At 42.5% G+C, this 13,262-nt stretch overlaps 1 protein-coding gene across 4 annotated transcripts in view; it reads left to right on the plus strand.

The window, feature by feature from the left end:
- Positions 1-13,262, plus strand: part of FAM110B (family with sequence similarity 110 member B) — a 113,965-nt gene that overhangs the window by 69,712 nt on the left and 30,991 nt on the right. The window contains exon 1 of one of the 4 annotated variants that reach the window (XM_036406235.1): positions 12,499-12,615. The exons of the other annotated variants lie outside the window; for them this stretch is intronic. The gene's annotated coding sequence lies outside the window, so the exon portion shown is untranslated. Of the gene's footprint in view, positions 1-12,498; positions 12,616-13,262 lie in introns of those variants that run through there. 4 annotated transcript variants of the gene reach the window in all.

A 13,262-nucleotide genomic window follows, 5' to 3' on the forward strand; every position in this document is an offset into this window, starting at 1 on the left:
GTACTTGCTTCATTCTCTTGGTACATGGACTGTAAATTGCACTTTGAGTCCTGGGGGTTACCAGGTCCTGCAATCATCTTACTTGTGTGTGGTCACAGATTTTTTCCAGTGGCATTGAATTGTGTCAGCTGGACCAGTGAGTTTGCTGCCATTTAACTGCGTATTAGAAAAAGAATAGTTATGTCGAAGTGCTATGTAGCTTGTACTATGATATTCAATTTATAAACAACCCAAAAAAGTTGCCAGAAGTAGGGATCGTGCCTGCTACACTTCCTGTTGTGGGTGACTTCCTATGTGGTAGAGAAATTTGTAGGCTCAGTTCCTTGAACCTGTGCTCATAACACCCTCAAAGGCTGCCATGAGTCCTTGTTTCTGGCTGAGGTTGGCGGAACCTGGAGTTATGTGGGATTAGCAAGGCCTGAACATGCCTGGGGTGCTGCTAAGCTATGGTCTGTTTCATTACAGGGGATTTTTGGCAACAATTCTTCACTCAGAGTGGAAAGTACCATGTTTTTTCTGTTTCAAATCAATATATACATGCACACAACTGGATTTGTGAGTTCTTTTACCCAACTCAGTTAAATTAAGCAAAACAAATCTTAGCATGGGAAATAAGCATTATTTATTAGATCTCGGATGAACTGATTCTGCAGTCTAAACTAAAGTCCAACTAAAGACTTTTGCGTGAAAATAAGTGACAAAAAGATTGGAATATCAAGAAATAGAGTTAGAACAGAATTGGCTAAACAGTAATCTCCTTTACCAAGTCTGCTTTGTGGCAACTTGCTGTACTTGTTGTTTCATGATAATTTCTTAAATCCCTTCTTGGGAGTGGAGGTAGGTTTTAATCTTAATTTTTAAGCGATACTCAATTGGCAGATCTGGAAATCAGCAGGCAGGATTAGGTTGTAACACCAGCTTGGGTAAAATGAGAATGTTCTGAATTCTGAGCTTTTCTTAAAAAAAAAAAAAGGAAAAAAAAATGAAAGGTGATTTGAGCCCTTTTGGTCAGAAGGATTACTGTTAAATCTGCGAGCAGAATGCAGCTGACAGATTCTCAGGAGTCTCTGTGCTACAGAGATGGTTCACGTGCCACACCAGCCCAAGAGGTGTTGACTCTGGAGCAGAACAGCATCAGCCTGTATCTGCTGTTTGTTCTCACCTGAACATGCTGGGAGTGCTCCTGTGTGCAGGGCTCCTCTGCAGCTCCGGGAGAGGAACACCCCAAACCAAAACAAGGTGGTGCTGCATTCGTGCCAGGATTTCAGGCTTTCCCATCGTGATTAATGCTGTGCAGGTATGAATTTATAAGGAGTAACCAGTGCTGTGAACAGGGCATGTCATATGTATTTAACAAAGTAGTTAAAATTAAAATTTTTAAAGAAAAACTGAACCAAGCTAACGGAGATCATGTGTGTTTCTCACAGTTATAAATCTACTCGCAATTGAGCTCAGCTACAAATTATGCTTTTCCTCCCTGTCTTCCCTACCTCCTTTTCAGGAGATGACATTAATTTTTTCCTGGATCACTTCTTTATCTTGATTTTGCTAGCCCCTCTACAAGCAGTTGCACCAGTGTAACCCAAGGTTTTTTCAGAGGCGAGAGAAAGGTCTTGCTGCCACACAAGAGGCAGGCAAAGCCACATTCCCAGTGCAGTACAGATCCCAGCAGCCCAGCAGCCTTATTAAATTTCAGAGAGTGCCTGCAGCCATCCTCATCACCAAGCCTTTTCTCTTGGTAGCCTGTCCCTGCCAGACACATGGTCTTCAGCATCCTGGTGATGTGCTGCTGGGCCAAAATGGTCTCCTTTTAGGTCAGAGAGGTAACTTACCAGTGCAGGAATGGTACCTAAGGAAGCTGGTCTCAGACTGGGATGGGCTCCTGACCAGATCTCATGGGGAGGTTGGGGCACACATCTGTGGGACCCTTCCAAGACACTGGAGGTAGCATGGAGAGGGAGGAGCGCTTCTCATCAGTATGGGTGACAGGTAGAGCATGTCTTAAGGCTGAGTTTGTGTGCTGGGTGGGGAGTGCAAGCTGGAGCTGCTGAGACCACAGCTGTGTGTTCCAGCCTGGCTCTGCTCCCCCTTCCTGCAGCCTGCTGGCCCAGCCAGAGGCCGTGGCGTGGGGGAGCACGTGGCAGCTCGTGCTGCTGAGTTATCCCAGCTGTGCTTCAGCTGCTCCCTTTCCCCTGCAAGAGTAAATAAATATTTAGAGTTTGAATTACATTATCAAGCAAGAACAATTTCCTTTTTGCATGTGCTTTTTTCATGTGCTTTGCTCCTTAGAGCTCGCTAGCAGCAGCAATGACATTGGGGAATTATCTAGAGACAAAAAAAAAATTGTAAGTCTGTCTGGATTTAGCTACTAAAAATACATTTTGACAACAGTCATTTAGTTTAAGAATTTGTGTCCTGCCTGAGCACCCTGTTTTGTTTGTCCAGTTCTACATCCCTTTGCTACTAAATGTTTTTTTATTGGATGTCTGAGAGGTTTTCTCACCTTCAGTTGCTAGAAAATCAGTATCTTATAGTTTTTCAAGCTTGAAATAGATTAGGGTGATTATTTTATAACCATAATTTAATTGATTTCAGAGGGCTTGTGGGGAAGTGGGGGGTACAGTGGTGGTGGTTTCCTTCTTTTTTTTTTTCTTTTATTATGTTGAGTCCTTGGGTTTGGTTTGGGGATTTTTGTTTGGGTTGTGGTTTTGGTTTGGGAGGGGTTTGGGTTTTGGAGGGTTAGTTATTTTATTTGTTTGTCTTGTTTTGTTTTCTCTAAGTGTACTATTTGCCTGCTTGCCAGATGAGGAGAAAATGCAGGGAGGCAAAGCTGAATCCCTCCAACAGCAGCAGCCACCCGCTGCCATGCTGCGGTACAGAATGTGAAAGCAGAGGCTGCTTTGTTTCTTTCCATGCCCCAGATCCAAACACCCACTTCCAGCACCCTGATGCAGGCTGTTTGTGGCCAGTTTGTGGACTGGCAGTACAGGACAGCCTTGTCCTCTCCTCATTCCTTCACCTGGAAGGAAGACATGGGTGCATCACCACCTGGCTCTTGGGGCTGTCCCTTCCACAAAGGTGGGGTGTTCTTACCCACAGTGCCTGTGCCAGTGTCCTGTTTGACATTTAAGTTTTGTGCTAGTGCAGTACAGATTGGTTGGATTTATAGGAGAGTGTTCCAGACTTCTTTTCCAAGCACATTGAATGGAGATTTTTTTTTTTGTTGCATGCTCTTTTGTGACAGTGTTCACAGGGGTTCTTGGATGAGGGGAGAGATGAGAATGTTGACTCCATGTTCAGAAGGCTTGATTTGTTATTTTATGATATATATATTACATGATAACTATACTAAAAAGAAATAGAAGGAAAGGTTTTCTCTCAGAAGGCTGGCTAAGAATAGAAAGGAATGAAAAACAAAGGTCTGTGGCTCAGGACAGAGAGAGCCAGCTCTGCTGTGAGCAGTCACTAAATCCAAACATCCACACAAGACCAATCACGGACCCACCTGTTGCATTCCACAGCAGCAGACAACCACCGTTTACATTTTGTCTCTGAGGCCTCTTTGCATCTCAGAAGAAAAAATCCTAAAGAAAAGGATTTTCACAAAAGATGTCTGCGACACTCTTTTTCAAAAGCTGCATGCTTCATCCTCACTCCAGGATTATTTTTGTTTGGTTTGCCCTACCTTCCCTGAACACCTTAGAAGTTGTTACTTCCTTGTGCACTGAGCAATGCTTCCCATCAGGAAAGAGGTGGCTTGCAGGGCTGGTCATTCAATTTTTGTTCCCAGTTCCAAGCTTTTATTTGCCTATATATTAATATTTGCCATGCCTGATGAGACTGGGCTGTGCTCCTGGTGTCAATGACACAAGTTGCACGTTTTCTCACAGTCTAGCAAAGGGATAGACAACAGAGCTGTTGTCACAACTGGAATTAACACACCATATGGTCCTTACATCACCTCTCTTTTCTATATGTGTCTATTGCAGAAAAATTATTGAAAACAATCCTCCATTTCCAAACTCAAGTCTTCAAACTGTTTCTTTTTCTTCCTCAGCTTCAGTATTTTGTTTGCAGAGGCACTGTTGCTGTTCTTAGACTAGCAAATGAAAAAAACTCCTCAGGTGCTAAAAATAACCTAGCTGTAACTCTGTAAAGAATTATTTTCTGCAATTTCTTACTTTTTAAGCAGCAATGTTATTTAGTATTCCCAGTAGGTGGGCATCTCTGTCATGTCAGTTTTTCTCTAATACAGCAATATAATCTCTGATCCATGGGTCTGTTACTGTTGTCTTCTCCTCCGTTTGCAACTTCCCATTGCTTTATTAAAGAAGTCAGCCTAAGCTTATATAACTTTAATTCTGGGTTGTCTGTTTTTTTTCCTTCAAAATAGGTTCTATTTTATTTCTGCCAGTATTTTGGGATTTCCAGTCAAAATTACTTCAGCAAAATAATCTGATGGGGAGTGTGATAAAACAGGACTTATCTGTGCATTTCTTTAGAAACTTGGTCCTGCTTTGTCTCTCCAAAAGGCTTAATTTTTGTCCTTTCTAAACTAAACTAATCATACAAAGAGGATTCAGATGCTCTATGAATGATATTTGAATTATGAAGAGCTGAAAATACATGTCTGGACAAATATTCAAAGTTCAAAAGAACCTAAAGAGGTCAGAAACATAAAACAAAACGCAAAACTGCAATTAACTTAACAGAAGTGTATCCCAAGTGAAACTATTGCATGTTGTGGAGAAACTTCAAAAAGGGTAATGCCATAAAATACTTGGGAATAATACCAGGAAGGGCCTGAAATACAGTGGGATGGAGCCTCACAACGTTTAGCCATATAAAGATGCTCAACTGCAGGTGGGAGTAGTGGCTCTGAAGGTTTGATTCTCACCCCACTGAAGTTGGATCCCTGTTGATGTTGGTTAGCATTGCATCAAACTCTGTTTCTCCTGTGTGGACACCTCATCTAGGCAGTCAGTTGTAGATGCTTTATACCTTAGGGGATACTGTCAACAAAATTTGAAGTATTTCAGGAGAGAAAAGAGAAAATATGTGAAATGAAATTGAGGGCGAAATAAAACTGAAGTACAAAAGAAACTTTCAATATAGGTGATGTAAGAATAATCAGGAATTAACAGAGAAAATGTAAAAGTGCTCATTTTGTAGATGCATATATCCAGAGGATGGACTGCTACAGAAACTGGGAAAAGGCTCTACCACCTGTGGTTTCTAGTTCTAGGTCTTACAAGCCATTAGCTGAGAGGTGGTACAGAATAATCTTCAATTGGTAGGATTGCAGAAAAGATCAGTCCCTTTTCCTAACAGCTATAATTCCTAATTGCTTATTAGTCTTTTAGATGTGTGAAAGTTATAAGAACAATGCCTGTCTCTGATTCTCCTGCAAATCTCCCACCAGTGAAAAAAAAATTGTACCCGTGAATGAACTTTACTGTTTCTCTAAAAACCTGTTAACTAAATTAGGCAATATGAACTTTACTTATTGTGACAGATCTGCTTTCTGTTGTCACAATACAGAGATGATACTGACTTTTCTTCCTTTTATAATTTTATTCTCAGCTCTTCCATGTAACCTGTCTCCATCTACATAAAGTGGGAGGGGTTCTTTCCCCCAAGTTGGATCTATTCTGGCACATCCTCTTGTTCTATTCTTTAAAACTGAGAATCAAATAATTGTTTAGGTTGGAAAGGACATACAGTGTCACCAAGTTCAACCCTTAACCCAGCACTGCTATGGCCACCATTAAATCATGTCCCTAAGCACCACATCTCCACGTTTTACGTAACTCCACTCAACCCTTTCCATGGATAGACTGTTCCAGTGCTTTCCATGAAAATTTTTCTCCTAGTGTCCAATCTCAACCTTCCGTGGCACAACTTGAGGCCATTTGCTCTTGTCCTCTTGCTTGTTACCTGGGAGAAGAGACTGACCCCACCTCACTACAAGATCCTTTCAGGTGGTTGTAGAGAGGGATAAGGTCTCCCTCCCTTGAGCCTCCTTTTCCCCAGGATGAACAGCTCTCTCAGCTGCTCCTCATAATACTTGTGCTCCACACCCTTCACCAGCTCCTTTGCCCTTCTCTAGACATGCTCCAACATCTCAATGTTTTTCTTGTAGTGAAGGGCCCCAAAACTGGACACAGGATTCAAAATTCAGCCTCACTAGTGCAGAGTACAGGAGATCACTGTTCTTGTCTTGCTGGCCACACTATTTCATCCTTAAACATCAGTAAACATGGGTAAAGCATCAGTAACCCATGCATTTATCCAAAACTCATTAAAACAATGTTCCTCCTCCTACTAGAGCCTGTCCAGATTGGTTTTCCCCTTTGGGAGTCTTTTGCAGTGCCCAGTGACAAGCTTGGCTGCTGTATTTGCTAGTGAGTGTTCAGTAAGTGTTGCTTCTCTGGTAGACCCCTCTGTTAATCTTTGTCTATGCCTATAGCCACTGGGCAAAGTTCCTTCCAGGTTACCTTCCTTTGGACTGCTCATGCTGCTTGTGCTTGAGGATGTCCACAGGGGTGTGTTGCAGTTTTGAACCAGTAGGATAAGAGTTAGGGGCAAGCTAAAATATCTCATATAGCTGTCCATTAAGCTTTTCCCCTTTGGATTCATGTGTAGTTAAACACCACAGCTGAGCAGGACCCATTCTTCTGTACAAACAGTTGTTGTGTAATAAACTACTGGAATGCTCTTCCCAGGGAGGTGGTAGAATCGCCATCTCTGGATGTCTTTATAAAAAGACTGGACCTGGCACTTGGTGCTATAGTCTAGTTGAGGTGTTAGGGCATGGGTTGGAGTCGATGATCTTAGAGGTCTCTTCCAACCTCATTGTTCTGTGATTCTGTGTTGTGCAAAGTGTGTAATTTTTATTTTTTTTCAAGAACTACAGGAGAATAAACACAAATGTTGAGTCAACAACTAGAAAGTTTGAGTAGGTGTTGTTACAAAGGTGCAGTTGCAGCTTGCCCTGCCTCCTGCTTCAACCCTCCAGCAAATAGCAGAGCCCCAAGGGAAGGGAGCTGGAGCTTGCTCCCTTTCACCTTCCACTACCATGGCACCTGGCTACATTTCCCACCTTCCTGCAGCAGGCAGCCACTTCCTCAAGGAGTTTTACTCTCCTGAATGTGGCGGGGTTGGCTCATTTGCAGCAAGGTGGGTGCTCTGCTGGTGTGAGAGCCTCAGTGCCCGAGGTGCCGCATTTATCATCGCCGGGCTCTGGCCTCGGCGCCGGCTCCCCCCAGCATTTGTCAGTGCTGAGTCGAGGCGCTGGCGCGGCAGCCAGCAGCATCCAGCAGAGATAATTCTTATCGTGTGTGCTGCTGGCTCAGCTCTGCTTTGCCTCACATGGTGACAATTTCTGCCTGCCATCGGTCCCCCATTTGGATCCAGTCACGCAGGCAGCAAACACGGTCAAAGGATGTGTGTCGGTGCAGTTTTAGTGTTTGCGCCCTCAGTCTCCGTCAGCAAACTTTGGGGAAGTGAACTCTTCTTCCCAGTCACTTTGCCCCTTTCCTAGCATATTTGGCATTCAGTGACTTCTGTGCTGACCTTGTTCTTTAAATTGCATTGGGACTTGTCTTGTTTGAGACGCAGGTCAGCAGGAGAACAGTCAAGTGTGGAAGAACACACCGTCCCTGTTCACTGGGGTCAGAGCACCACAAGTGACCTAAATTTGAAATGCTCCATACTCCGTGGCTGATCCCGCATCCTCAGGCTGCAGCCTGTCTGCTTGCTGCAGTTGCAGACAAAGAAGTGATTTTTTTTTTGTTCAGGAACAAGATTTCCACCAATTTAATCTACTAAAATTTGGAGTTTGGAAATCTGGGGCAAAATGGAGGGGAAAAGAGAAAGCAAGAGAAAGAAATGCAGAAAAAGACAAGTTGTAATTGAGAAACTTGAGTGAAACATAACATTTTGGTCATACAGAGGGGTGTGTTTTGGCAGTCCAATTTGTTAATTTTCTAGAACAGGCATGAAATCACTGTATTTATGTATATAGGAATTAATAATAGCTTACAAAAGCAACACATTAGCTTTTTTTGGGTGGGAGGAGAAACCAAGAGCTGCCTGAAGGCGAAACATATTTAATTCCCTTTTTTAACTCCTTTTTGTTTTAGTTTTTATGAGAGAGCTCCTTTTTCATTGTGTGCACTGCTATTGCCCACACTGGTGCTGGAGGAGAGCATCTGTGCAGTCTGCATAAATTGATTCGGAGGGTGGCTGACCGTGCTTGGTACTTCCTTCAGGTCACGGCTGCCACGGTTTGGTTTGCCAGGGTCCTTTATGCGTGCATGAGCACAGGCAAACACATCCAAGATGTGGGAGTGCGAGTTTGAGGAGAGCTTGGCATCAGCCCCCACACACGCCGGCTGTGGTGCCTGCTCGCAGAAAAACACAGCACAGAAAAAGCCAGGGAGGTTTTCCTCTGTGAGGTGAAGCTTGTAGGAGCACGCCTGGCATTGCTTTTGTTGTTAGAAGCAGATATGTTTTTGTTGGTTTGCTTCTAGGCCACTTAATGCTCCTGACTTCTTTCCTGACCCCCAGTGATGGCACCAGTACCACAGGAAGGGAATCCTGTCGTTCCCTCTTGGGCAAGGGACAAGCCCTGGGTCAGTGGTGGTGACCCAGGCGTACTTTAGACAACTAATGTGAAAAATCTGGGGGGTTTTGGTGGGGGTTTTGAACACAACAGGAGAGAGGGTTTGGGCTGGATCCCCTCCCACCCCTTTTTTTCCTTAATTATGAGACGTTTCTGAGTGATTGTGCTGGTTGAACCATCCAGAGGAAAACAGCAGCATTCCTGCAGGCAGGGGCTTGCAAGAATTTATACTGGGTTTTCGCTGACACCTATTTTTATATCAGAGATGGCAAAAACATACTGACATATCTAGTCTATCTGTTTGTGAATATATTTCATTTCCATATGCATCCAGCCTTGCAGTGTGTTTGATAAGCTGGGTTACTTGTTTTAGCTCATCTGTGCTTCTCCCTTCCCCTGGACCTAATCCAGAAAATGTCTTGAAAGAGAAGGGTTTGTGGGGGGGAGGAGGAGATTTAATTTGCATCATGAGGGAAATATGAAGAGTTTTCACAAGATATGATGACTATATTTGATATCCTGTAGCTTTTGTTAGTCTAGAAGTGATTTTTTTTTTTTTCTCCTCTCTCTGAATCTGAGTGATCTGGGAGGATGGTGATCATCTGTTCTTCTTCAGTATTTTGATCTAGGCTGCCCAGGGCAGTGGTGGGATCACCATTCCTGGTACTCTGGTGTGTAGATGTGGCACGTGGAGATATGACTTAGTGATAAACATGGTGGTGCTGGGTTAAAGGTTGGCTCAATGATCTTAGAGGCCTTTTCCAACCTTAATGATTCTATAATCCTAATTATCTCTTCAGGTTCTTCAGGTTTTAAGCTTTCTCCTGCAACACTGGTATTAATGCTGACATTTGACATTTCAGTTACTTGTTTTCTGCTGCTGATGAATGAAAGTCTGTAACTGAATTCAAGTGTGGGGGAAAAAAGGAGTTTTATAAGGATTAGTAAGGTAGTGTAAAAAAATTCATGATCTGATATAGAAGTTTTCACTATCAGCATGGTATATATTTATCTTTTCAGTGCATGCATGACATCACATTAAAAAGGTGTAACATTGAGAGAACGTGGTGCTTCACTGTGAAAATGCAGCACATTCAGATTTATTTAGCAATTTTGTGTGGTTTTTACTCCAAGTTACTGTGCTTTTATGTACTTCAAGAGAAATGCAAATATGTATGCATGTAGATCTTACATATTTACTGACATAAATTTCTTCAGAAAGAGCAGTAGTTCACTTTGTGAACTGTGGAAATTAGGTAAATGTTCATACTCATTAAATTTTATTTTTCGCTACTGAGAAGTAAACAAAAAATATTTACCCAAAGATTGTGCCCAAAAATCAGAATACTCTATGTTTGTGCTGAAGTCCTGGAGCAATTACAAGAAACAAAGAGAATCTAAGAAGAAGGAATATGCAGTTATTTATTTAAAATACTGCCCAAATTGGTGGTTTTGACAAAGATTTCTTGTTGAGTATTGCCTCCCATACATTTTACAAGATAAAGCTTAAAATCCTGATTTTTTGATCTACCTACTCATTCCTGTTTTATCTTATCCTTTTGCTTTTATCCATGTATTTTAATCCAGAACTCATCATGAAATTCAAGCTTTCAGAACAGTTCACAAAATCAGCAATTTAATGCATGGTTTGTCACTTTTACTTTTGTAACAGCTGTAAGATAAATAAAATAATGAGATATTTACAGCACAAGGTCAGACAGTTTTTGTGATAGCAGCTTTTCATATAAGATTACAGCTAAAAAAGAGGGGAAGTGCTGAGTTACATAATTGACTAAGGTTTGACACTTAGAATTTGTGTTATAACAGCACTTCATAGGCTATAGATGGGGCCGTTTCAAGTTCTGTTGTAAATCTGACTTTACAAGGCTTTAATGTTCTGTAGGCTAATAAAAATCACTCTAGGATTGAATGTGTGAAATAAAAAAAATGGTGTTTTTAATATTTTTTGATGTTCAGGGTATTTTGCCATCTTTGATTGTTTTTTGCCAAGATTGCATTGCTCTTGGATTTTTGAATAAATCTCAAAGCTTACCTTCATGTCTGAGGGAGGAGGGGCAAGAAAGAAAAGGAAAAAAATAAAAAGGCATCCCCAAAATAGAAGTCTTGCATTTGCACAGTAAAGTTTAAGGTATCAATGTGAGCTTTTGGCGCTGGAGAAAAGGGCATAAATATTGAGCATGAAATATAGTGTAATAATAAGTGATAGCATTTTCACACGGTTGAAGTATAAGCCTTCCAGGAGCTACAGAGGATAAACTGTAAGCCCCAGAAAGTCAGCTTTTCTGGAAGACTACCCCTGTGCACTGCACATGTCTCCTTGTTTGAAACATCTGGGGGGTGCTGAGGAGAAGAGGAAATTGTCTGACCTGAATTTTTGAGGGTTTATGCAGCTTTTGCATGGTATTGTTTGAAGGTTTCACCTGCTTGGCAAATACTATGAAAATGCCAGCAGTTAGGAATTGTGATTAAAAATATCCATCTCGATTCCACGTAAGCAGCAGTGGCTCCCAGGAGGAGTTAGCCCTCAGCCAGACATGCTGCACTTTGCCATTTAGGCAATCCTGGTGCAGGGCTGCCGTAACAACCTGCCCCAGAAACCTCCTCCCTTCCCTTGGTGCTAGTGATGTGAGAACAGTGAAAACTTTAGGTCAGGAATACTGTGTTAACATTTCCCTCAATCCCCATGCTACTCTGTCATTTATGCCAGTTGTATTCAGTACTGGAGTTGTTGTTTCTGGCTGCCTTGTCTCATCTGGAAGGAGAGGACTGTCACATGCAAGGGTGACACCAGCCCGACCATGACCTGCAAGGCTTTCAATGGCCTCATCTGGGGGAGGGAAATCCATGCAAAAGGATAAACTTAGGGCCAGGAGGGCCTGGGAGCAAACACCAACAAATTTCTCACATCCCTACTCCTTTCCCTGTGCCCATGGGCTCCAAGTCATTGGTTTCTTCAGTGAGTATGATAAGCTTTCATCAGTGTTTGGTGACACTAGCATGCTGCCCTTCTTCACCACACTGTGGTGTCCCAAGTACCTCTGGCATTGCTGTTCCAGCTGGTTTCCATGCACAGGGCATGTTGCATTTTGTTGCTGTTGGGTGAAGGAGAGAGAAATGGGGCAGCTGTTGACTCTGCCCACCACATAAACTGTGCTGCAGAGACCCAAGGGAGCCCCAGCAGCCACAAAACCTGCAGCACACAGTGTATGCTTTGGACAAGGGCACACTGCTGTTTTGTCTGTAATTCAGCTCCTGGGAGGGACCCCTGGGCTGGGCTGTGCTCTTTTGGGCTGGCAGAGATAACCAGGCTTGCATTGCATGGGTGCACGAGAGACCTGCCAGGGATAAAAGGGGAAATCAGTGTAGGAGAAAAGCAGCTCCAAAAGATAGTGTGTCCTGTCACCTTGGTCCCTGGCAAGGTGGCCAGCTGTCAGCTCCTCCCAGACAGCTCCAACACGGGCTTAAATGAAGTTTAAGACTGCTGGCTGTTTATCTAACATTGTTCATTGTTCCGTACAGGCAATTGCAGAAATTAAGGATTCGTATATAGGGGTAAAAAAAAAATTGTTTCTTCAGATTTTTATGTATTACCTTCATTTTGCATATGTGAGAAGCTATGGTCCACAGCTTTCCTCACAGTTAGGCAAGAAAGTAGCTTTTCTTTATGTTAGCCACTGTGCTTCAGGATAAAAAGGGAGAGATTGAAAATTTTGGGGAGTTGTGAAACTGTCTCCGTCAGATATACTCTGTGGTAAAAAACAAAGGCTTTTTATTAGTATTATTTTTCCTATAGCTAGATCTTCCCTTGAACATTTTTGTGTTCATTTCTTTACTTGTGTTTTCTGACTTAGGCTTAAAACTTCCAGGCAGCTGGGGACTTCCTTTCCCTAGTTCTTGTCCACAAGGAATTACTGGACAGGAAGAGAGAGAAGTTCCTGCAAGAAGTAAGGCAAGGACAGGAGCTTCAGGTGAGCACATCAGAACTCCTCCTAGAGAAAGAGAATTAAGGTATCTTTGGTGGTATGAATGCTTTATTTGCCTCAGTTTGCATCCTTTGAATTCATATCGTACTGAAGTCCTGCTCTATCATGACAGTTGTTCAAGTGCCCAATATTTTGAGGACACACAATAGCAAAATCCTTTTAAAATGATGATACCTGGTTGGAGTATATCTGATTGTGTGTTAGAACTGTTAGACGTAGGAGGTTTTGTTTTAGGAAGTGTAAAATAATGTGCCTGCAGGCAGCTGTGCAGCTTTGGTGTGAGGAGGACTGTGCTGGATGGTTTCAGAGGTGTAAAACAAAAAAAAAAGTGCACTCATTTTAACCTGTAGTTTCATTTCAAAGTATGGAATCTCTTTATATAACTTTATGCAGTTTCTATTCCTAGTGAGAGCTTAGTTAAGGGACAGAAGCACAGACAAGTCTGAGCACAGATCGGTTGTTTGCTTTGCTTTTATGTGCTTTGGTGTCAGCAGTGCGTGGTGAATTGGCAGCACAGCAAGTCCTGTGATAAGAGTGAATGTCTGGGCCTTAGACTGTCCCTGTGCTCCACCTTGAAATCTTCTGAGTATCTCCTGCTCTGAATGGGATTGAACATAGCATGTGTGTTCTTA

This window comes from Molothrus ater, chromosome 1 (assembly GCF_012460135.2).
Source record: "Molothrus ater isolate BHLD 08-10-18 breed brown headed cowbird chromosome 1, BPBGC_Mater_1.1, whole genome shotgun sequence".
NCBI lineage: Eukaryota > Metazoa > Chordata > Aves > Passeriformes > Icteridae > Molothrus > Molothrus ater.